The following is a 25,343-nucleotide window of genomic DNA, read 5'->3' as shown; positions in this document are numbered from 1 at the left end:
CTAGATCAACTCCTTGGATAATGAGCTGATGTCGACAAGGAGCGATCCGTCAAAGGAGGGCCTTAATGAATCCCACATCAGTGACATGGAACGGAGCTAGTGATTGTGATGAGGTGAAAAACAAACTGTGATGTATGATTCAGGGTGGCGGTCATGAAATGGATGAAGGACAATGCATGGCAGTGGATGGGACACGGTTGACTCTTTGCAGAACAACATCTCTTGAACATATAACGACACTGATGTGATGGATCGGTAGCATTACCCCAAATGTGGATGGTGTGGCGAGGACCATGGTGATGAGACCGGTGAATGAAACAACCCAACCCGATGTGATACGGAGGACAAAGTGTCATGTTCAAGAGCGACTTGCTACCATTAAAGCTGTGAGGTTCTCCCAATTTTTCCCCAGTCATTGCTGACCAGTACCTCTTTATTTTTATCAAGCTTGAGGAGGATAACATATGCTTGTTCTATAACCTGCCCTTCGGGCAAGCCCATCGCTATGTTTTAACGAGCCTAGCGATAGGGAAACTCATTCTCGTCTAAAGACAAGTTTGTCGCTATTTAATGAATTTAACGAGTCTAACGACAAGGATAACTCGGTTCTTTTCATTTTTAGAGAGTCTGAAAAGGTACATAAAGTCAACTCCAGAATTCCTTTTTCGTCATCTAATCCCTTAAGTCCGAAAAAGTATAAAACAATACAGAAGGGATGAATTTTCGATTGCTTTAACGAGCCGAACAAAACAAGCGCTCGATCTTTTTGTGCAATAATCCCTCAGGTCCAAAAAGATTAAAATCTAGAGGAGGGATAGCTCTTCCGGTCGTTTAACGAGCTGGAAGGCCAAAACTCGGCAAACTTTTCATATTTTACGAGTCAGGAGAAAAGAGCTCAAAGAAGACTCGTCTTTTGAGGAACGAGTGATAAACAGGGATAGCAGCAGATTCCAGGTACAGGTTGGAATTTTCCAATCACGGCAGTGTCACAAGGATGGCTAAGTGAAATCACTCTTCGCAGCTGTTCCTCAAAATGGGTAAACAAACATATGGAGATGAACGATTGGCCAAATGAACGGATGGAGGTGAGACTGCAAGAACACGACCAAGGGCTTTAATATGGCTGTCAAAGGTTACATTTACCAAGGTTATTTACCGGTTCATTTTTTCTGGGTGAGCTTGAACTCTAGGGGAAGATTGCTCACAACTTATGTTTATTTTTTAACGAGCATGAACTATGTGCTAAAACTGCTCGGATCTTGCGTTTATTTTTTAACGAGCATGAACTGTGTGCTAAAACTGCTCGATTATATCAGTCATAATACAAGAAACGCCTCAGGTGAGATAGCTATTTTTTAAGGAGCTTTATCTCACGAAGCTATGCTCCTATTTGGCAAGTTTTAACTTTTGCCCCACATCCTTTCTTCATGCAAGCTGGAAACGGCTAATCCTACGAGTTTAACGAGTTAGACCTATGGGTTTAAAGGGAGGACCTAAAAATTTAAAAAATAAATAGTCGTCCCGTGCTTGCACTCCAAAAGGTTTGCATGCCCCCAGGTATAAAGTATTATTTCAAGGCTACCCCTCCTCTGTCCCACCTCTGTTTTTCTACTTGTCGTCTTGCTATATTCTTAACAATACTTGTCTTCTCGTTATTTTTCGGTGTCGACGGTACTTGTCTTCCCATCAGTTCACTTTTAGATTTTTGCAAGATCGCAACAGATAAAACATTGGCGTTACGGAGGGAGGCTTTCCTCTTACTTATTATCCGAAAAATGGTTCTGTTCGCTGCCGCAAACTAAACTCTCTTTTCGGCGATGTCTATCATTAGGTTGCTAAGGATGGTGACTACTTGTTGCAGCAATTTCATCTCTTTCTTTGGAGGCTGCCCCTACTTATCCTTCAAAACCTATGTTTTAATGGGTGAGGCTTGCCTTCAAAGATGGTGGCTACTTGCCGCCACAAATGGATCTCCTCCCTCAGGAGAGCCTACTTTTTAGACAAAGGGAGCGAGAAGCTGATTATCTCACTCACATAACTTTGACAAAAGAACTTTATCCTAGAACAACCCTCTCTTCCTTCTTTCGGACGGGGTACGGACTAGTCCCATTCTTCTTCGGAAATTAACTTTATACCCAAGGTTTCCTCTGCCCAAGGCAGGCCAGGGTGCATGCCCCCTGGGTCCCAGTTCTTTCTTCCGAATCACTCGCATTCATCGGGAAGTAGAACCGGGGGTGGAGGCATTCCTTGAGTGAATAAACCGTTAAGGGATGGTATTTGACTATTTGTGATGCGTGATCCTGGAAATGAAAGTTGGTCTACGAGCTTGACCATTCTTCCTTCGTGCGGAAAACACATAACTCTGAAGAGTGAGGACACTATCGCCTCCATGCAATATATATAGTCTCGTCCAAGGAGTAAGTTATACACCAAGGGTCCTTGGACGACCATGACGTTCATATGAACTGTCTTCCCCTTCAATGTAACGGGAACATTGGGGAGAATCCCTAACGGGCGACTGGTTCCTTTATCAAAACCTGATAGATTTCTCATCTCAGGTAAAAGCGCCGGGGAACCCAGTGCTTTCCAAGCAATAGAGGAAAGGATACTCACAGATGCCCCTTCATCAATGATAGTTCCAGCCATCACCATTCTGTAGATTTGGACGATGATTCTGAATGGGATACTGGCTGGTAACCGGGGTCTGCCTAGTTGATTCCAATCAAAGGACACAACCAGGTTGCTTGGTGGTGGGACCGAATACACGGCCGGATACGACCCTGACGACGTTCCTTCCTGCGATAAAGGAATGGGCGTGTTGCCCTGATGCTCATCAGAGTCTGTGTTGATGAAAAGAATCTGGATGGTGTCATCCTTGTTCTCTTCAGTGAGGGTGTCATTTGAAGATGAATCTTCAACGACGGTGTCATTTGAGGATGAAACCTCTGAAGGAAGAACCGGGTCAACTGTCGTTTCGACCTTTAGACTTTCGTCTGGTCTGGATTCAGTAGGTTCATTCTCAATGACCGACACTTCAGCTGACCACTTGATTGGGCCAGCCGGATTTTCAACTATCGAGGGACTTGGCACGAGTTTTTGGTATCCAGGAGGAAGTCGTAACAGTGAAACCGGACGATCTTCCAAAACTCTCTTCGCCTCATCTAAGAATGGACAATGGTGGATGGCGTGATCGCCTTCACACAGTCTGCAGGGTGATCTTGGTCTCCCTCTTTGTCCTTCACTCTCGCTAGTTGACGGAATGCAATCAACATGTCTACCAGAGGTTGATGCTACCAGATTGTGCAACATGGGGGACCAGTCCCTTAGTATCCGGGGAATACAAGGACAATCACGGTGGAAGTGGGTCCCTTTGCAAATGACACATGGCGATTTAGGCCCGGTCGGTGCAGTGTGTGGATTTTTGTCAGATGTCTTTTGCTTGCCCCCAGTCGCCTTCGCCATAGGCCCCTTCTGCTTCTTTTCTCTCTTCTTCTTTTCCTTCTTCTCCATGGGAGGCTGACTTTTGCCGGCTCTACCTTGCGAAGATGAAGGATCAGAGGAAGAATTGTAAGAAGTGGAAGGCTGGTGGGTAGCTCTAGACTGGTCTGATTGTTGATTCGACTGCTCAGGATTTGTGGTGGTCTGAACTGCATTAGTTGAAAAAAGCCATACAGGTAGGCCAATTGTCAATCCTGGAAGTGACAATGTGGCCATATGAGGCGCACCAACATCTCCCCAAGAGGAGAAGGGATTGGGACTTCCACCAAGGTGACTTCCTTGGTTGGTGGGCTCCATACTTTTCAATTGAAAGATCAACGTGGGAATAACAGGTGATTATGTTCCGATTAAAATAAATTTTATTAACGATGCTTTAGACACAACTTTGCTTTTTCATGTTTTAAGAGTCGAGAAAAAGCTAAAGATGACTCTAGTCTCCTTCGATTTTTTAACGAGCCCGAAGTGACAAATGCTCGGATGGACTTTTTCAGTTATAGAGTTTGAAAAAGGCCAAAAGAAACTACTCTGGAGTTCTAGGCAGAGGGTGTGCCAAAATTTTCGCGAAACCACAGAATACGTTTTACGGTACGGGTGGTCGATCTTCGTGAATGTTGTGTTCACTGCATCGCGATCAGTAGGGCGGCCGACACGACTTCCTATGGATAAAGGCTTTGTTCCTATAGGGGTCTCCCAATATATACACGACGGTACGTGGGAGCACAAGTCCGTATTAGTGCCACCGACTCTCAGGAGGAATCACCCACCTTCGTAGAGATCGACAGTCACTATGTTTAACGACGCCGGAACACATCTCTACCTAGACCTCTATGTGTTTGCGTTATGTTACAAAGCGTTGTTATGTAAATTGAATTTATTTTAATTTTGATCTTGTTTAGCAGTTTGCCTTTAAGGATCACCACGAGATGTATGTAACAAATTCCTGAATGCAGTCTAAGATGAGAAGCAAACTTTTCAATCTTTCAACTTTGAAAATCTTAACTACTGAGGAGAAGAAAGGCAAATCTTTTCACACAGATCATAGAGCACACACTAATGCAAAATTTCCTAAATCAGCATGCAAACAGTCAAATGCAAAATGCACAATGCATGTATTTTCTTTTCCCTTTCTTAATGTTGATGTATTACAAAAAGAAAGTTGTTATATAACTTTGATTTCGATTTCAAGCGAAAGTAAACAAGCTAGTCCAAAATCAAAAGACACCTTAAGATTTACTTGTTTAAACACTGGAAATGCATGAAATCAAACCATAATGACGAAAGTAAAAAGACTAATCAGCTATGGACAGCAAACAAGCTAACTCTTTAGACCAGCAAAATGCCTAACACAGGTTCAGATCTAAGAGGCCAAAGCAAGACTAGTTCACTTTCGTTATGGGAAATTGTAAATGATGTAAGAAATACAAAAGAACAAGTACAATTTCGTTATATAACAGAGGCGGAATGATGGAAAGTAAGGTTGGTTTCAGAACAGGTACAAGACTGGTAACTGGCTGCAAAATCTATAGTGAAAACAGGCAAGAAAAAGGGAGGAAACCCCAAATGCACAAGGCAAAATTGGGCCAACGCAGGTGTTGCACAGCCAGTCTGGCTCTCAGCGCAGGTAGCCCCTTCGGGACCTGCGTTGCAAAGCAGGTAGCCTGTGTACTACCTGCTTTGGAAAACGAAAGTTGCGTTTTCTCAGTTTCCGGGTCACAATTTTCTCAAAAATTCACAGTTTTTGCTCAAATCAGAAGCTATCAGTCAAGCACACACTAAGGAATGACAAGGAAGATGAAAAGCTATCACTAAGAGCTTACAAGGATCCTTGTAGATCAGCTCTTCAAATCATGAACATGCTCAGAAATGAGCTAGAGTAGCTGCCCTCTACTTCGCTTTTGATATAGTCAAAAGCTTTTCGATTTGGTACTCTTTTGTTCAGGAAATGAATAGCAAAATACTACAAACAATCAAACAGATACGATCCCCAGCGGAGTCGCCAGTTTGTTGTAGGGAAAAGTATCCGATTCGGATGACCCTATCCCACTCTAAGGGTGATAGTACCTCAGCAACAACTGTAAAGAAAACTACTTAAGGTTTACTTCTTTATGAAAGCAAGAGAGAATGAAGAAATGCACTAACCGTTGCCTTGCGCTTAATGTCGAATCCAAACTCTTCTCTTTGCTGCTTGCTCCCAGCTCCTTGCTCTTTTGCTGACCCAGCTACAATGAGATCCTACAAAATAACAAAGAAGGAAACTACAAGAAGCATGCAATCATAACTGATTCAAGGATTAGCATAAATCAAATATACAATTATCACAATACATCATTGAAACAAGTGCATATAGAAGAACCTCAATAGCTTTTATTAATGGAAGAAGTAAAGTTCTGAGAAGGTTACAACCATTGAAGGCCCCAATCCAGCAACACCTCCCAGCAGAAAGAATTTCTCCTCTTCACCTCCTTCAAGCAATCACCCAATAGTTCTATAGTGAAACCAACAGCATATCATTACTTTGCACAAAATTCTAGCCTCCTGAGCTCATAGGAGAGAGCTCAATATATAGATGAATTGAGAAAGGATGAGTCAGCTTGCAACTGATGTGTAGCTGCCTTGTGTCCTCTCTCTCTTCAGTTGATATTCAGTTCTTGAGTCGACTTGGAGAACCTTGCTTCCACTTGGAGAAACAGAGCCTCTGACTCATCACAAGGCGAAATCCCTGATCCAAGTGTCATTTTTGGAAGATTCCAGAGCAATGACTCAGTGTGCCACTTGTCCCATCTCGCTCAGCGCAGGTGGCCTTTGTTCTACCTGCTTTGCAACGCAGGTACACCATGGAGGAGTTGAGTTTCAGCGCAGAAGCCTAGTGGAGCACCTGCTTTGATTTCAGGATTGCTTGTTTTTGAGTGTTTTCAGGTGGAGAACTGATCTGAGAGCTGTTGGTTTGCTGACCTTGTTCCTCTAGGGGCAGGAACATCATGTTTAGGGACTTTGGATCCCTTGGATTATTGACAATTCATGCCTGATGCTGCAAGGCACAAAATTGTCTATAACACTGTGGATATTGAGGGAGCAAGCACACTGGCAGATTTTGAAGTAACAGAGATAGTGGATAATATAAATACCTGACCTGCGCTCCTGGGAATTGATTGAGTTACTGATATGAACGGGGTAATCCATCTGAAGAAGTGAAATATGATCTTTGAGAAGAAATCATTGCACGTAATAATACCCCTGGATCTTGCTGAAGGATCGCGCTATACATAACCTATCTGTGATTATGAGAGTGATGATTATCTAGACTACATCTATAAGATAATAGCACGAGACCAAGACTAGGTGAATCCCACTACGGATGGACAGATTATGTGGGATCGTGAGAGTTCTTGCACTTCAGACTCCGACAAAGAAATAGAACATTGGCAAAATCAGTTACATGAGGTAACTACGCTGAATTGCAACATGATGACCTGGTCGTTGCATTATGTGTCGTCAAAGGTAATTGGTCTAAATGAGGTAGATATCTTTTTGGATGCATTTGAAAGGGAGGTGCCAGAAAAGTGACAGTTCTAGGCCTTGGACTGGGCACTACACACTATGCTTGCAAGATGGTGGGGTACACATAAGGGAAGCTTTGATGATTGGCGCAAATGTAGGAGGATGTTGAGAGCATGATTTGGGAAGCCTAAGATGTGACTGACAGAAAAGTACGATGGACAAAATGATCCATGCACGCATCTGGCCAAAGGGATGCAAGCTTATGGAGAAAAGCCACAGCCTGAGTGGGTGCACCTGTTCTGTCATACCCTGGATGTTATCCCAATAAATTGGTATATAGAAACAGAGCTCCGCCATGGGACAAGTGAATGGGATATCATGTACAAAGAATTCATGAGGAAATTTAGTTTTGAGGATGGGTTTGACAGTATTGAGGATGTGCTACAAGAGGTGAAAGTTGCCATATTTAGGATACCACAGGATCCTTTAGACCTGAATCAGCCTGAATGGGCCACTCAACTGAGTCACGCGCTGGAATTTTATAATGTAACTGCTAAAGAGGAGGATGAGGATCTGCAGAAGATTAACATTCTAGAAATAGAAGGCCACCATGAGGTTCAAGGACCATAGAGAGAGAAAACTGATATAATCGTTCCAGTGAAAACTAAACAGGTGAACATTGGTACGGAGGCAGAACCCAAATTCGCGAAGATTGGAGATTACTGGGATGACGCGACGGTGGATAAGGTCGTTGAATTTCTCTGTGGATACCAGGACTTATTTCCTACCAAGTTTATGGATCTAAAAGGAATAATCAGAGATCTATGAGTGATGAAGATCACATTAAAGCCCGACGCGAAGCCAGTTAAGCAGAGGCCTTACCCCCTAAATCCAAAATACAAGGAGAAGGTTCACTTAGAGCTAGAAAAAATGCTAGTAGCAGGCATCATTGAGCCTGTGGAAGAGTCTGATTGGGTAAGACCAATGGTGGTGCAAGAGAAGAAGCAAAAAGATGAGATAAGGATTGTCAAGTGATAAAAAAGGTGTCTTTTTAACTCCTAATTACCTTCACATTAATTATCAAACCAGGGGCGACTTTTTATTTCAAGAGTGTACTCAGTCTGAGGCGGCTATTTACTCAAGAGTAATGTTTTGCAGTATAGTGCTTAAAACCCAAAAGTAAATGAAAGCTGGAAACAAAATCTAATTAGAACAGCAAGAAACTCAAATGCTCTATAATTAAATCATTCACTCAAACAACCATCAATTGAGGATACAGTAGCAATAACTCATTCCTCTAGAGATTGATGCAATTGAAAAGGCACTCAAAAGAAAGATCATCAAACTGGGAACTAGACAGCATATGTCAATGTTCACTATAGTCTCAGACCTTCTGCACACCAAAGCAAAGATAATGCGAATAACAAGAAATGGAACATCGTCTACTTCTATAAATAGGATTGAACAACAAAACTCTATCCTTGTTTAACTGATATAAATTAAATCAAGCATAAATAAGATCCACAATCTGAGAACTTAGGCAGTGATAGCCAATGTCCTTTACAGTTGTTGATCTCTCACACCATACTAAAGAAATAAATTGAAAATGATAAATCAATAATGCTACTAACAGAAATGGAATAAACACGCTCGTTGTAATAACATTTAAAAGGAAAAAACAAATCCTTGCGGAAAAAGAACAACAACTAAATCTATTGGAAAACTGAACAGCAAAGCTAATGAAATAGAAATACGCAGCAACTATAAATGTAATTGAATCAGCAACCTTAACCCAGCAACATGAACATTAATCGCAGTTATTGAAGCAACAACAATTGTAGTTATAATTGAATAGTAACATAATTGAACAACAATTGCAATTAAAAATGAACAGCAATTAATTGAACCACAGTCTTAATCAAACAACGTAGTATTATATTAGAATTAAGAGCAGGACAATTCAAGTTATGATTAATAATTTTGTCACTACGTAATCCAATTATGATTTCACAATTCTGCAAAATGTTCATAAATAAAAGATTGTTGAATAACACAATTTGAAGAAATGAGAAGGAAACCAAACCATCACACGACAGAAATCAGAAAGATAAAATACAGCAGCAGCATACTCCACCAAAGGCTAGGCCCTTAGCTGCAAGCGGATGCTGCTGGGCTACTTCAGATGAAAAGAATGAACAACTCCTCCCAAATCAGGTATTAATCATTAAATGGTAAAATCATTACAACAGTAGCAGCTTTGAGACTTACAGCCTGAAACAATCTTTTCTTCCTCCTATACTATCATGAATTCTTAATTCTAAATCTCTAATTCTAAATCCTCAATTCCATCATTTTTCCATCCCCAAATCATCCCCATCTCTGATCTCTGTTTTCATTTAAATAGAGAGAGATCAGAGAGAAGTTACAATAAAGATAAGTACAACATGGTTCTATTACAAAATTGGATTGTTTCCAACCAATTGATCAACAAGAAGATATATTTCCATCCATCTCTCAACAAGAGCAAGACGAATTTGGCTTTGCAGCTGAGATTTGGAGGAAGGCCGCAACAACAAATCTGAGAAAATCGTGCTCAAATAACCCTGCGTTTCTCTCAGTACAAGCCGAATTTCTGCAAGTCCTTCTTGGTAAAAGTTAATTGGGTCCGTTCTGGACAAAACCCATGTTTCGGATTTTCCATATTCTGCTTCATTTGCTAAGAATATCAACCGTAAAACTGTCACTTCTTATTCCAGCGCATTTCTGAGTTGGCACTTTTAATGATCAAATCTTCAATCTGGAAATTATCTTGAAGGCCAAAAATGGTGAATAATGTTATAACCAATTTATTAAACTTTCATTGATAAAATCATGCATAATCCTTAATTTATTAGAAATAAAGGAGAATAAATAATATTCATCCATAAGAGCATAAATCATTTATAAAATGGATTTAAATGATAAATTATAACAAATGATATAATAGAGAAGAGTAAAAATGGATGAAATAAGTGTTACAAAGTGGTCGTATTCATGGCCCAACAAGGATATGTGTGGATCTCAGAAAACTGAATGACGCTTGGGTGCATGATCCTTTCCCAACTCTGTTCACGGATGAAGTGTTGGACAATGTAGGTGGCCAGGAAGAATATTCCTTTACTGATGGGTTCTCTGGGTACCACCAAATCAAAATCATGCCGGAGGATAGGAGCAAGACAACCTTTGCGACTGAACGGGGTTCTTTTCAATACATTATAATGTCATTTGGATTGAATAACCAAACCACTCGATCCTGATGCTTACATCGTTGATTCACCCACCACATGCTGAACTTGTTAAGAACACGTGGGCTCTCGGGGGCTACCTTGGAATCGATAACCAGATCCATTGTCCATGAACAAATGGTCTAGCAAGGAGATTTTCTATGGATCCTTCTCTGGACCTCGAAGAGCATTTCATGCTCTGAGAGCTCCTCTTTTGAGGACCTCGAAGTGCCTGTAATATTTTCACGCATGGTTATTGCAACATTCAAGGAATTTATTCATAAGTTCCTGAAGGTATATTTTGATGACTGGACTGTATTTGGGCTGGTTAAGCACCATGTAGCAAGCTTGCGCCTGATGCTAGATACCTGTTGAAGATACCAGATCGCGCTCAACCTCAAGAAGTGTCTATTTTGTGTTCCTTTTGGGAACCTATTGGGGTATGTGGTTTACAGACAAGGACTGATGGTAGACCCCGTGAAGAGTGTGGTCATTCTGAACTTGGAAGCACTGAGGAGTGTGAAACAGCTGCATGCTACTCTAGGACATACGGGATATTACAGAAATTTTATCAAAGGCTATGCCCAGATCACCGCGCCAATGGAAATAGTTGAAGAAGGATGTCACGTTCTGCTGGAATGATGAATGTAAGAAAAGCTTGGATATATTGAAAGAAAATATGGTTACCGCACCAATCCTAGTCTTCCCGAACTAGAAGAAAGAGTTTCATGTACATGTTGATGCGTCATATATAGTGCTATGGGTAGTACTAACACAAGATGGAAGAGAAGGCTTGGACCACCCTATCGTGTTCATAAGCCGCAGACTATCCAAAGCCTATAAGAACAATTCTACCACTGAACGCAAGGGGCTAGCTATGGTGTATGCGCTCTAGTAGTACCGATACAGATCACTCCGTGCTCAAATACTTGGTCAACAATCCTATGTTGGGGGGCCGAATTTGTAGATGGCTCTTATTGTTCCAAAAGTATGATTTTGAATTTTTGTGAAGATTGGATGATTGAACGTGGAACCAGACCATCTGTCACGCATCGAAACAGTGGAGGAACCTACTAACTTGGAAGAAGGATTTCCTACCGCACAGCTATTTGCAGTGCATGTCGTGGATGGTCATTTCAAGGATATAATACACTTCCTAACAACAGGAACCACACTAGAAGGATACTCTATCCAGCAAAAGAAGGAATTAGTAGTGCGCATGATAGATTTCTCTATCATTGTTGGGCATCTATACAAGATGGGGACTGATGAGATATTGTGACGGTATTTACCTGATTTTTAACGAAGCAACATCCTCGTGGACGCTCATGGGGGCGCTGCGGGAGGACATTATGCAGGAAGAGAAACTGCGCAGAAGATTCTACGCGCCAGGTTGTGGTGGCCAACCCTTCATTAGGATTCAAAAACATATTGCAAGGCGTGTGATGTATGTCAAAGAACAGGCAGGCCATCATGGAGGGATGAATTTCCATTGAATCCACAAATGACATTGCAACCTTTTGAGAAGTGGGAAATAGATTTTGTAGGACCCATTTAGCCACAAGGGAAGACAGAGGCGAGGTACATTATTACTGTGACAGAGTATTTGACTCGTTTGGAAGAAGCGCAGCCAGTGAAGGATTGCATAGGCACGATGGCTGCGAAGTTCCTATTTGAGCATGTACTGACGCGATTTGGATGTCCAAGGATCTTGATGAGTGATCGTGGTACGCACTTCCTGAATGAGACGATCAGCACACTAACGGAGGAATTTCAGGTATATCACCAAAAGAGCACACCTTATCACCCACAGGCTAACAGGACAATGGAGGCGTTCAAAAAAGTGCTTGAAAACACACTTACCAAGGTTTTCAATGCTCAGCAAAGTGAATGGGACCTATGCATACCTGCAGTATTGTGGGCTTATTGAAAAACATGCAAAAAGCTAATGGGACAAACCCCTTTTAGGCTTGTCTATGATGTGGAAGCCATAATGCCTATGGAATACATCGTGCCTAGTATGCATATAGCAGTGCTCACATGTATGATAGACCGTGGATCCCTGGAAGAGAGGCTCGTGCAGTTGGATGAGCTTGAAGAAGAGAGATTTTTGGTTGGATTTCATCAACAGGTAAAAAAGCAGCGCAAAAAAGCATGGCATGACTGACATATTAAGCTGCGCACCTTCAAGGTGAATGACTTGCTACTGTTGTATGACAGTAAGTTTGATAAATTTCCAGGGAAATTCAAAATGCATTGGCCGGGGCCCTATGTTATTAAGGAGATTACTGACAATGGCACGGTCCAGTTGGTTAAGTTGAATGGAGATCCCTTCCCAGGAAAGGTGAATGGCAGTCGATTGAAACCATACACAGGTGGCCTGCCCATATGACTATGTGATAGAAGCACAATCTTAGCACTCCAGGCAACTGAAAGGAGGCGCGAGACTATAAGCTACACTTCCCGGGTTGGGGAGCTGCTCTATTTTAGGACTGTGCGAAGCAAGGAAGTGTCACAAGGTCTACGACAGTGCAAAGGCAACTACGCTACTCGTGGAAATAGCACGTAGGTCTGCCGGAAAGTGACAGTTAAAGTCATTTTTCATGATTAGATGGTCGGATTGTGGCTAAATGAAGTAGGCGGCAGGCATTTAAGGCAAAATTTATGGCTTAGATTCTTGAAAATCTGCTTCCAACCTAGCATTAATGGGCCAAATGTGGGGAAAAGGGTCGGAATTGAATTCAAAAGTCCCTATAAATCACAAGAGGTTGTCTAGCAAAAAACACTTGGCATTTTGAAAATTCAGTTGTTGCACTACCAGGTGTGTATGGACCATGCAAATTTTTAGGCTTTGAGAGAAATTTCAGCATTTGAGAGATTGTCGAAGGAGATGCAGGACCTCCTGAATAGAATGATTTCAACACCCAAGGAAGCAGCGCAGGAAATTGAGGTAGTAGAAGCTACCACAAAGAGTGCCCAAGTGGTAGTTGAAGTCCTAAAATCAAACACCAACACCAAAGAAGGATAAGTAGACTATGCTACCGGTGTGCATCTCACCAAGAAACCCATAAAGGACCAAGCTCACCTTGTAGGAAAAGGGGAAGGCCATTAATCTGGAGGCCGACGAGGAAGAATCTGAAGAAATCCTCTCGGATGAGGAGGATTTGGAAATGGAAGTTGAAACCCAAGGTGTGAACCCTAGTACAAGGTTACCCGAATATGTTCCTCCACGCAAGGGCAAAGCCAAGGTGCCAAAGGACATAGGTGAGATCAAGAGCTCCCTGCAAACTCCGTTGCTCCTGGATGACATTTTTTTTTTAGGGGACGTACTTAGGGCGGGTTCCTATACTAAGGTTCAAAGATTGGGACCTTGCAGATCACGAGAAATTCCCGCATTTAGCAACTGAGCAGATAATGTGCTGACGGATTGACATGACTACTGGAACAATCGAATTAGAGCCACGGACATGGCTCAAGGGTGTAGAGAAAGTCGAGTTGCTCAACCTGCTCTGGGTACGGCATAACCACCGCGCCCCAGTGACCATCTTCGTCATCAAGCAGCTACTCTGCTTGGTCCATGATGAGTGTTTGTGGCTGGAGGAGTCCATTCCCATCACAGACCACTTGATCGATTGGATCACATGTCTACCTTACTCAGGAGAGGATCCAACCAATATATCAGAAGGAAAAGGTGGTGATTTGGCCCTTGCAGAAGCTATGAAGAAGAAATTCAAATTGGAGAGGAAGAAGCTGTGGAGGAAGCCTGTCGACTGGTCTTGGAGTTGGACATTTAGGCAAAAGAACCGGTTGAGGCACACGTCCGTAAATTGGCCACAGGGGTGCGCGACGCTCGAACAGAGATGACCAAGATTCAGCTGGAGCTGAGCTTGCAGATCACAGAATTGCAGCTAAGGGCTCAGCTTTCAACTCCGTTAGAAGTCAAGGAACAACGTGCCACCACTGTTACAATAGCAATAATGGTGGTCGATAGTGTAGTAGCAGACTGCACACGAATTTTTGAACAATCATTCGAGGTCTTGATCACCCTGCAGGAGGACCCGAATGTAGAGCGCCTGGAGACAGAGGCGTGTGAGCTACAATAAATATATGATGAGGTCAAAGGGACCATGCAAATGATTTCCCTTACATAGAGGCTCACACAGATGCAGGAGGCAAAGGTGCTTAAGGAACAAGTGGATGTCGCTTGGCACAAAGAAGTGGTCCTAAAAGCACGCCTATAGCCATGGATAGATGAGGCATATACAATCACAGCTTCCATTGAAGGAAAGCTTGCGACACTATAGGAAACTTAGCAGAAAATTCAAGGTAGCAGTTCAGCGGTAGTCATTGAGTAGAGAGTGGAAGAAGTACAACAGGCAGCCACTCAGTGCGCTACCGAGGTTGCAGTCATCCAAAAAGAGCTGGGAGCTCTTCGCGCTAAGATCTTCGTGCCTGTAGAGTGACTCAAGGGCGAGTCACGATGTTTGTTTTGGGGGCCTGTTGGGCGCAGGATCCCCCAAGAGTCAGTTTGGGGCTAAAAGCCCATATTTTGGTCAAATTTTGTAATCCAAGTGTAAGGACTCCGCATTTTGTGGTCACAGAGCACATAGATGTTAAAGAGTCATAGGGTTGTCCACCCTTATTTTGGAAATGTAATGTAGGTTGTAAAAGATCTACCCATGGTCCATGGACCATGTGATTGTATAAAAAGAGCTAAGCTCTAAGTAGATATAAAAGAAAGGAAGAGGAAGAGATTCATAACTTAGAGCAAGAAGTCTAAGTCTTAGCATAGGTAGAGGCTTTGTAGCTGAGTGCACAGAGGCCTAGGGTAGAAGTCTGTAGCTAAGTGCACGAACCCCTGCAACTGAGTGCGTAGGGCGAGTCGAGTCTGTAATCGTCTGGAATTATCAATAAAGAGAAGTAATTTAGAATTTCTGTGTCTTTATTTCCTTTTTATGCATCTTGTTATGTTGAGTATGAATTTCAATTATAATACTTATATGATGCGTGAACGTATTTAATTGTGTTGGTTAAGTGAACACAAGTAAGAAAATTTGTTTACGCGGAGCTAACTAAGATCGGTTAATAACATAAGTAAGACACCTAGCTTAGTTTGGGGGATATCGTAGTTTGCTGCCCTGGCAGCGCGAAAGTCCCTGAGCCGTAGGTTAGGTCTGTGCGGAAACCAATTGTACCCTTTTACGAAGGTACTAAAGGGTGGAACAGAGGGCTAAGAAACCTACACGAAGGCGAGTATAGCCAGAATAAACTGACATCACAACCATCTCAAGGGTGCAGAAACTTGGCTCCAACATCCCCCCATACTGCTTCGAGTGAGACTTCAATCCGTGCTCCGCGGGCTGATGCCAAAAAGGCTAATAGTGTAGGGATATGTTTGGCTAATTAACATTGAACCTGGGTTAGGCCCCCTCAACCCAACACCATCAATTCAGAAGCAACAACTATAAATACATGCACAACAAAGGAATCAATCAGGAGCTATGTGGAAGAGAAACGAAGAACGATTACGAAGATGTGGTATTGCTCTTTTCTCACATGATGAGGATGAAAAAGGGTATATTGATAGTGGATGCTTGCATCACATGTCAGGAGATAGAAGCAAATTTTACTTCTTGAAGAAAATCAAAAGTGGTCATGTTGTTTTTGAAGGAAGTGAACGAGCAAGAGTATTGGGAAGCAGTAAGGCCAACCTTGGTGAAAATAGGACCAATGTTGAAGATGTATGGCTCACTAAGGGCCTGAAGCGTAATATTCTAAGTGTGATCTAAATGGTTGATGCAGGTAAGGAAGTGGTATTCAACTCCAAATGTTTCTTCATTAGGGAAGAAGAATCAAAGAGAGTAATTGCAAGAGTCAATACCCTAGACAATATGTATGTGTTGAAGGGTAGAGTGGAGAGTAAGAAGAGACCAAGACAATACTCTTCTTCGTCAAATGCAGAGTAGAGGAGATCATCACAAATTGTAGTCCATTTCTGCATGGTAGATACTTTAAATTGTGAAATAGATGTGAAGCCTTCATAGGCTCAAGGGGATTATATGGAATATTTTGTTTTTGCATACAGTTACTTTTGGATTGATGCTTATCTCTTTGATTATGATTTCTTGATGATTGATTGTAGCTACTGGTGATCTTTTGATTGAGGTATTATCAAGAGGAGATATGGCACATGTTCAGGGGGAGTACCTTTTATGCTTCCAATGTTTTGATGGCATGATGGCTCCATGGAGGATTTGGATATGCATCTCATGCTACGTGCTCATTTGTTGCAAATGTTTATGTTTGATCATTTATGTTGTCTATATGGTTTGACATGTAGTTGGAATGTGTTATGCATCATGGTTTGATGATTTTATGGTTGTGATGGTGCCACGGATATTAGTTAAATGAAGGTGCATTATGCTTATGAGTTTCATGTTGATGTTTCTGCTACATATGGCATATGATGTTTATAATTGTTGATGTGATATGTTGTTGATTTTTGATGATGTTGATATATGCCCTTAATCTGCGGAGCGCGAACTGAGGTCTCATCCGAAGTAGTATGGGAGGGTGCCAGAACCAGGTTTCCACACCCTGGGGATGTCTGACGAGCTCTGGTGGTCTGCAGTTTGACCCTGTGCGCACGTCACTACGTGCATCTATTATTCCCTCGCAACCTGTGATGTTGCCTTCACGTAGCCCTACTCGAGGCACGATCCATATTATTACCCAAGTTCCTTACTATTAACCTGTTATTATCTAATTACTTAACTTATCTGTGTAATTCTAGTGATAATTAACAGTATATCTAGCATTCATATAAGTGCGTGTGATGAAAAAAATAGTATAAATGTATAGAATGCAATATACTAGCAGATGCACAGAAATTGGAATCAAATTCTCTTTATTATTCTTCATTCAAGGTTACAAACTCGACACCGCCCTGCGCACTAAGTTGCAGGGGTCTGCGCACTCAGCTGCAGACTCTACTGGGCCTTTGTGCACTTAGTTATAGAGCCTCTTCCTACTACTACTACGACCCAATACACTTAGACTCTTAATCTATGCTCGAACCATTCGTATTCCTCTATCTCTAATTCGCTAGCTAGCTATCTTTACAACTTAGAGCATTGCTCTATTTATACAATCCCATGGTTCGCGGACCATGGGTAGGCCGACATGACATTACATTACATTACAAAACTTAGGGCAGACAGCCCTATGACTCAACATATACTTCGCGCTCTGCGCCCGCAATTCGCAGAGTTTTACAATACATTTGACCAAAACTTCGGCTTTGAGCCCCAAAACATGCTCTCGTGGGGATTCCATGCCCAAAAGGATCCCAACACAAACATCATGACTCATCCTCAAGTCACTCAGTTGGCGCGGAGTCCCTCCAACTGATCCCGCACTGCTCGGAGGTCTGCACCGCACTGTTCTGCGGTTTGCTAGACCTGCTGCACGCACTCTTCCGATGCTTCTTTCTGAGGATCAAATCCCTACCTTAGCATGTAGAGCCCCTACATCTGTGCAAGCTTGCCCTTGATATCTGCCGTAATGGTGAATGCCTCGTCAATCCATGGTTGGACACGCACTTTGAGAAGTTCCTCTTTCTATCTTGCGGCATCCACCTGCTCTTTCAGTGCCCTTGCTTGCTGCATCTTTGCAAACCGTTGAATGAGGACGTTTGTCTGCACAGTTCCTCAGACACTGTCGTACTGCTCCTGAAGTTCACGTGCCTCTGTTTCCAGGCACCGTATGTTGGGGTCCTCCTGTAAGGATGTGAGGATGCCAAAGGCTTGGTCCAATATACAGGTCAGTCCTACACCGCCCATCCAATTTCTTCCAACCATATTTGGATAGTATTAACGCGCTACTCTCTAACTTCTAGAGGAGTGGAAGGTTGCGCCTTCAGCTGCAGCTTGGCAATCTGCAGATTCAACTCGAGTTGCACTCGCACGGGTTTCAAACTACACTTGCCAAATAGTGGATCCACACTTCTGTTGGCAGGTCTGCGTCGACGGAAAACTCTAGGACATGCCGGCACACTTCATCCACTGTCTGTACTAACTGCTGGTTTTGTGAAACTAGTTTGTCATGCTGCAAGTTGAGTTGTTCGATGTTGATCTTTTGCTCACTCATCACCTAAATCGTGTGGCTCTCCCCATAGAGCTCTGCTATTATTCCATCCTGCAATTGGTACAGTGTGTCTCACGGAAGGGTAGCCAAATTAAGGCCAAGTCCCTTGATCTTGCCAACTGCAGCTTTATCGATCTTATTCTCTGCTACTAGCACCCCTTCCAGTAGCACTATGGTATTGGCCATCCTTGCTTGTAGCATCTACTCTGTTGCTGATGTGCCTGTTGCAACGTAGATCGTTATGGTTCCTTCCTGTGGGGGTCGCACCTGTAGTTCCTGCAGCTGCGCCCTTAGGGCCCCCAACACAGTCTACTGCTCCGACATGACTTCTTGGAGTGCTTCCTTGGTGACATCGCGAACTGTCTCGCTGATGTCGTAGAGGTCACCTTTCGTTAACGTGATCGGGTTGATGGCCAATTTGGAGGCCTTGACCTTTTTCCGTGGACCCAATCTCTCTATGACACGCGGCCTTTTGAGTTGGGTGGAAGTTGTGCCCGGGTCCTGCACCTTCTTCTGCAAGGTCTGTGTCCTCTGCCTCCTATCCTGTAGACAATTCTTTGCCCTCCTCTGCGTACATTGTTGTGGCCCTTGTTGTCTGCACTGCTGCTGCTGCTTCGACGGCCTTTCACTGCTCCGTGGCTGCCTGTGCGGTCTCATGGACTACCCTTACCTATGTTGCCACTTTTTCATTGCACCCCTTGTCAGTCAGCTACATGACGCATAGCTTGGCCTCATCCTTTCTTTTCTGTGTTGTTGTCCTATCCAACTTCGGCAAATCCAGGGTGCCACTCAGGAGGCCATGATTCTAACACTGTAAAAATTGCATCATCAATGGCGATGAAGGGGAGCTTGGTCCAATGAGGCATCAGATCCTTTCACGCCTTGATGTAAATATTGTGCATGTCCACCTTGAAGTCTGCAAAGCTCTGTAGACTATTGTGCACTGTGGGGGACAGGCACGGCCTACTATTAATCCACATCTGGATGCTCGTCTCCATGAGCACCTAGAAGATCTTTGTATCACAAATCCGCTTCACCTTCTTGGTATCCTGGAGTGACACGTACTTTGCGTCCTCTGGTAAGTCACGCTCAATGCTTGGGAACTTACTATCCTCTCGCAGTTCTCCCACTACTAGCAAAATGGACAAGAGAAACCATGCATAGTCGATCAATAATTCCTCGTAGAGGAAGTCAGCCCAGTTGAATTGGACCCCCTATGTGCATTGTTTAGCCAATGCAACTACCTACGCTAATACTTCATCACCATGGAATTTTCTCATTACCTTCGTGGCCAGGAGTTGGGTGGCTACACGCACCTTTTTATCCTTGATATTGTTAATGGCGTAACCCCTCTTTTTCTACTCGAGCTTATATTTTTTCTTCATCGCTTCCGTGAGAGCCAAATTGCTGCTTTTTCTTGCTATCGTCGTGGGGTCCTGTCCCTTACAGGGAAGCTGAGAAATTATGTGGATGAGATCCGTTGTGATGGGAATAGGCTCCTCCAACCATAATTACCCATCATGCACCATGCAAAGAAGCTGCCTGATGACGAAAATAGTGATGGGTGCGCAGTGAAAGTGTGGTATCCACAGCAGATGAAGCAATCTGGCCTTCTCCACACAGCACAGCCATTTTCGTGGCTGTAATGTCATCACCGGCCCCTCCGTAGTCTGTTTCATTAGGCTCTCAATCTCTAAGTGTGGGAACTTCTCACTGTCTGCGAGGTCCCAATCTTCAAATTTTAGGGTAGGTACACATCCTAGGAGTAGAACTTCAAAGGTAATTCCATCGGGGAGGAGCAAGCTCTGGATCGCACTCTTCATTGCATCTAGATCCTTTAGTACCTTAGCTTTCCCCTTTCGCGGAGGGAAATACTCAGGCAATTTTACTGCAGAGCGCATTGGTTGGATGTCCGCCTCCACTTCTTCTTCCTCTTCAACCTTAGCAATCAAAGCCTGTAAGTCCTCCTCCTTGTCATCTGACTCAATGGTGACAGCCTTTCCCTTTTCTTTCATTGAGAGCTTACCAAACCACGGATTCCTCGGAGACATGCAGACTGGTCCTGCTGCCTGCTTATCTTTTCTGGGTCTTGGTGTCTGAGGTGATTTGAAGATTTCTGGCGCAACCTCAGTACCTTCGGGAACATCGTGTACCATGGGGTTCTGTGCGGCCTCACCAGTGGTTCCTTCTGCAAAGCCCAAACCTCTCCTGGTAGCCACCATCTTGTTTGAATTATATGTGGTCATTCGTGAACTTAGGGGCTCGAATATCTCTCAGTGCTCAACACTCTGTGCTCTAATCAACTGCCCAAATCTCAAGTGAACAAGTTTTGTCTCATGACTAGCCCCTAGAGTTTTATAGTGCCTTTTGAATTCAAATTCGACCGTTCCCCCCAATTCCAGGCCATCAATGCTTTCTTGGCAGCAAATTTTCCCAAATCTTGCCCATAATTCGTGTCCCAAATGCCTGTCATCTGCTCCATTCGGCCTTAAATCGAACATCTCGTCATGAATAGTGACACCAACAATCACTTCCCAGCCTATCCGCGCGACAGCACTGTCCCTCGTGCGCCGTTGTGAACCCTGTGACATCCTGTTACTGCACGCACTTCCCAAAGCGTGCAGCCCCGTGGTAGAATATTTTATAGTCCCGCGCTTCCTTTCAACTGCCTGGAGTGCTAAGACTGTGTTTCCTATGACTAGTCAGGTGGTCGCACCACCTGTGTAGGCCTTCATTTCACCTTCCAATGTAGTCTGCGGAAGATCTTCATTTGTCCCTATGACAGTCGGCGTCGCACACTTTTCTTTACGTAGTGCATCTGCTTGGCTACTATGTTTAGTGATATTCTTCTAAATTGTTCGAATGATTGTACGCACCTTGCCTTGTTATCCTTGGTCTATTGATGCTCCCTTTATTTCGTTTTCCGGCCTCTTGACCACTGCATCCATTAAAATGCCTTTCTTCCTTAACCATACCCGGTCTGATTCAAGCTCGCGAAGTCTACAGTTTCCCTATCGAATTTCTTTCTGAAGCCTTATGTGTTTGGCCTCACGTAGCTGTGTGATTTCTTCATCCTGGGTTAGGTGTACTGTCACATCTGCGGGTGTGATTACGTGTGGATACCTCTTTGCATTCTCTTCAGAAATTATGGTCTCTACTCTGTTCCACACCATTGGAATCATTTCCGCAGTCAGGGTTTTGCACATGGTCCTATAGGCCCATTGAATCGCTGGTACGCGTAGGTCCCAAACAGTGCGTCTCACCTAGTGAATCCTATTCAGTACTTCGCACACCCTATTAAATGCATCTCTGTGGATAATGGATAGCACGCATCGCCTTTCCTGCTGCTACGTTTTGTTCTGATTCTCTAATCTGGGTGTGGTGTGCACTTGTGCAAGCTGTACAGCATATGTCTATACCCATCAGGAAAGGTGGGCATGCAAGTTATTTTGCCCCTGGTGACTGGCTCTCGTTCCGAGCTGGGGTTTTCTAAAGCGTAGGTGCATCATCCTTCTACATCCGTGCCATTCCTAAAAACTTCCTTGATGTGTACCCCACCATCGTGCGGGCGTTGCGTGCAGTGCCCACTTCAGAGGATCGAACCGCTGCTATTCTAGTACTATGCTTTCAAATTTGTTCAGGAATTAATCCATTGTTGTCAACCCATCATATGTAGGTAGATCCCTTGTCTCTGTTGTCACGCAATGTAGTGATCTAACCATCATGTTTCAATTAAGCATTGTTACTTCGTGCAGTTGATTCTACCATCGCTCTGTCTCTTCATCTGAATCTGAAGTGCAGGATCTTTTGCGCTCCCACAAAATCCTTCCTTCTGAAATTGGATTCACCCAATCCTCTTCTCTCGCGGTTATCTTGTAAATACAATGGGGATCGTCATCACTATCATCTTCGCGCATCGGTTCAGTGTATCGTGCTCCTTCGGTTGGATCTAGCAGTACTACTACGCGTAGTGACTTTTTTCAAAGATCATTTTGTGCTTCTTCAAATTTATGACTCCGTTCATATCGGTGACCCAGTCTATTCCTAGTAGCGCAGGATAGGGATTACTGTCATCAACAATCTCTATCACTTCAAAATCCACCTGCACGCTCACAGCTTCAATATCTATTATTACCCATTGCAATCTTCCCATGGGTAAGATCTATTGTTCGTTCGCCATTCGTAACTGAATAGGAGACCACTGTAGCGCGGGTCTGCCCATGCGTTCCCATGTTTGTTTTGGTAGTACATTTGTGTTCAATCCAAGATCCAAGATTACCTGATCCATTTCATACTCGCCGATTTGCGCAGTCAACCTCATTTCCTTTCCTGTGCGCAATGCATGCTTTCCAAGTTTCCGAACCACACGCAGTTCTCCTGAGCCCGCGCACCTAGTGATAAGTTCCTGTAGTCCTTTTACTGCCTTGCTGTCACGTAGAAGTTTCATGCATGTCTCCAGAAAGGTAGTGAGCATTGAAGGATCCATCCCTGGTTCTAGTTGATCCTTACTACCTGAAGTGGAGGCCTCCGTGAAGCTCTTCTTAACTTCCATGAATGTCTCCTTCGCATGTTCTAAATCAAATTCGGGTTCCTTTGTATGAGCCTTCCGAACCCACGCACTTTCTTCTGGCTGCTTCCCTTTATCATTTTCAGTGGTCATACCACTCCTGAGCATCATGTTTACATTCAGGTCTTCTTCGCGTGGCTCAGACCTCATCATCTGCAAATTCTGAGTCAGAGGGGGCTGAAGTACCCCTTTTTCGCACAGTCTTGCTATCAATGTAGGGCAGTCTTCTACCTCATGATCAAACTGAGTACAGTAAAAACATGGTGTCCATTTCAGGTTTGTACAATTGCGTTTATAGTGCCCTGGCCCCCCACAATTGTAGAAAATTAGTTGTCTACGACCCCTTCCTAGTCCCATTCCACCTCGACCTCGACCACGCCCCTGAAATCCAGCGTGCACTATTCCTGCATTTGGTTCAAGGACTCACCTTTCGATCTACACCCTGTAGGCAGGAGTCTGATCCATCATTAGTTTGTAGCTTCTGCAGGCGTGTTCATCATGGCCTACGGACCTGCAGAAATTACAAAACAATTGTTGGGACGTCTACGTATACTTCTGCAATAGATGACAATTATCCGTAGTGTGCTTTACTCCTATCTGACAGATCGCACACCATAATGCAGGCACCACACTTGGTCCTACCTATGCCTCAGGTCTTAACGGAATCGACCCTCCTCCTACCAAGTAATTCATGAACACTGGACAATGGTCCTTGTCATGTCCCTGGGCTTTGCATTTTATGCACCATACCTCCTCGTGCACCTCTGGCCGAGGTGTCCTATCCTGTTTCAAAGTCTGCATCTCCAGACACAGATTTTGCAGTTGCGCGTGGATTTTTTGGACTCCCAGACCAGGGTCATGTATAGGGGTCTCATGCAATCTCATTGCCATCTCCAAAGCTTCAGCCTGGGTGGAAAGTTTTTGTTGTGACAGGGTCGTCTTTAAGTGCAGTGTTAGTGATGCTACAAACCATGCACAGTGTTGTCCATCCGTCAACGTCATGTTGGCTTCGCGAATCATACGCTTCAATCTTTGGTCCAAATCCCAGGGGGTCTCATCTAGGAGCATCGCGATCTCCTTAAACCCAATGATTGACTGTGTTTCCAACATTGGCTTGCTAAATTCCTTGTTTAGTGCGGTCTGGATTTCTATGATTCCTGCGTTTGGATGGTCATTAGAATGCTTGATGTACCATGTTAATGCACAATCCTGTAATGTGCTTACCAGCGTAGCCTTTTTTATATTGTCATCCACAACTCCTTGTGCTTCCCATACCGCTCTTACCACGAACCAGAATGTCCGGATCTTCATTCCCCACTCCTCTTAATACCAGTAGTTTGATCACATAAGCCATATTGAACTGTGGTGGTGGCGGAAGTGGGATGGGATGAGATGGAGGTGAGGAGGGTGAGATGGGTGGCGGTGTAGGTGGAGGTGGTAAGAGCGGAATTCGTTGCCTTATCAGACTGACCGCGCTTCTCGGAGAGACTTTTGCAAGCTCTTCCTCTCTTTCCCGCGAGGGGGAAATTAAGGGACTGGTTTCCAATTCTTCACTACTTCCGCTTCTGTAGATCTTCCCACTTCGCATAGTCCCAAAAATTAATTTATTTGCATAACCCACTTTTCACACAATAGCATCTTAATCCAAGTGTTCAAAGATTTGATATACTTACCTCGCAACCCATTAAGGAAACATCACTCCACCTCACTGTAGCTGATGGTCATGTCTACCCCGAACTCAGTGATAAATCCTCCTATAATTCGGTAGAGCCAATGGTCCACAACTCGCGTGATCTTATCTCCTGAGATAAGGATATACGTGGATCTCAAAAAACTGAATGACACTTGTGTGCATGATCCTTTCCCAACTCCATTCACGGATGAAGTGTTGGACAATGTAGGTGCCCAGGAAGCATATTCCTTTACTGATGGGTTCTTTGGGTACCACCAAATCAAAATCATGCCAGAGGATAAGAGCAAGACAACCTTCGTGACTGAGTGGGGTTATTTTCAATACACTGTAATGTCGTTTGGATTGAAGAACTAAACCACTCGATCCTGATGCTTATATCATTGATTCACCCACCATATGCTAAACTTGTTAAGAACACGTGGGCTCCTAGGGGCCACCTTGGAATCGATAACCGAATCCATTGTCCATGAACAAATGGTCTAGCAAGGAGATTTTCTATGGATCCTTTGCTCTTCGAGCTTTTCTATGGATCCTTCTCTGGACCTTGAAGAGCATTTCAAGCTCTGAGAGCTCCTTCTCTTTTGAGGACCTTGAAGCGCCTGTAATATTTTCGTGCGTGGTTATTGTGGCATTCAAGGAATTTATTCATAAGTTCCTGAAGGTATATTTTGATGACTGG

This window comes from Pinus tabuliformis, chromosome 6 (genome assembly GCF_031772625.1).
Source record: "Pinus tabuliformis cultivar Carrire ecotype Pingquan chromosome 6, CPIR1, whole genome shotgun sequence".
NCBI lineage: Eukaryota > Viridiplantae > Streptophyta > Pinopsida > Pinales > Pinaceae > Pinus > Pinus tabuliformis.
This window is presented reverse-complemented; position numbering follows the sequence as displayed.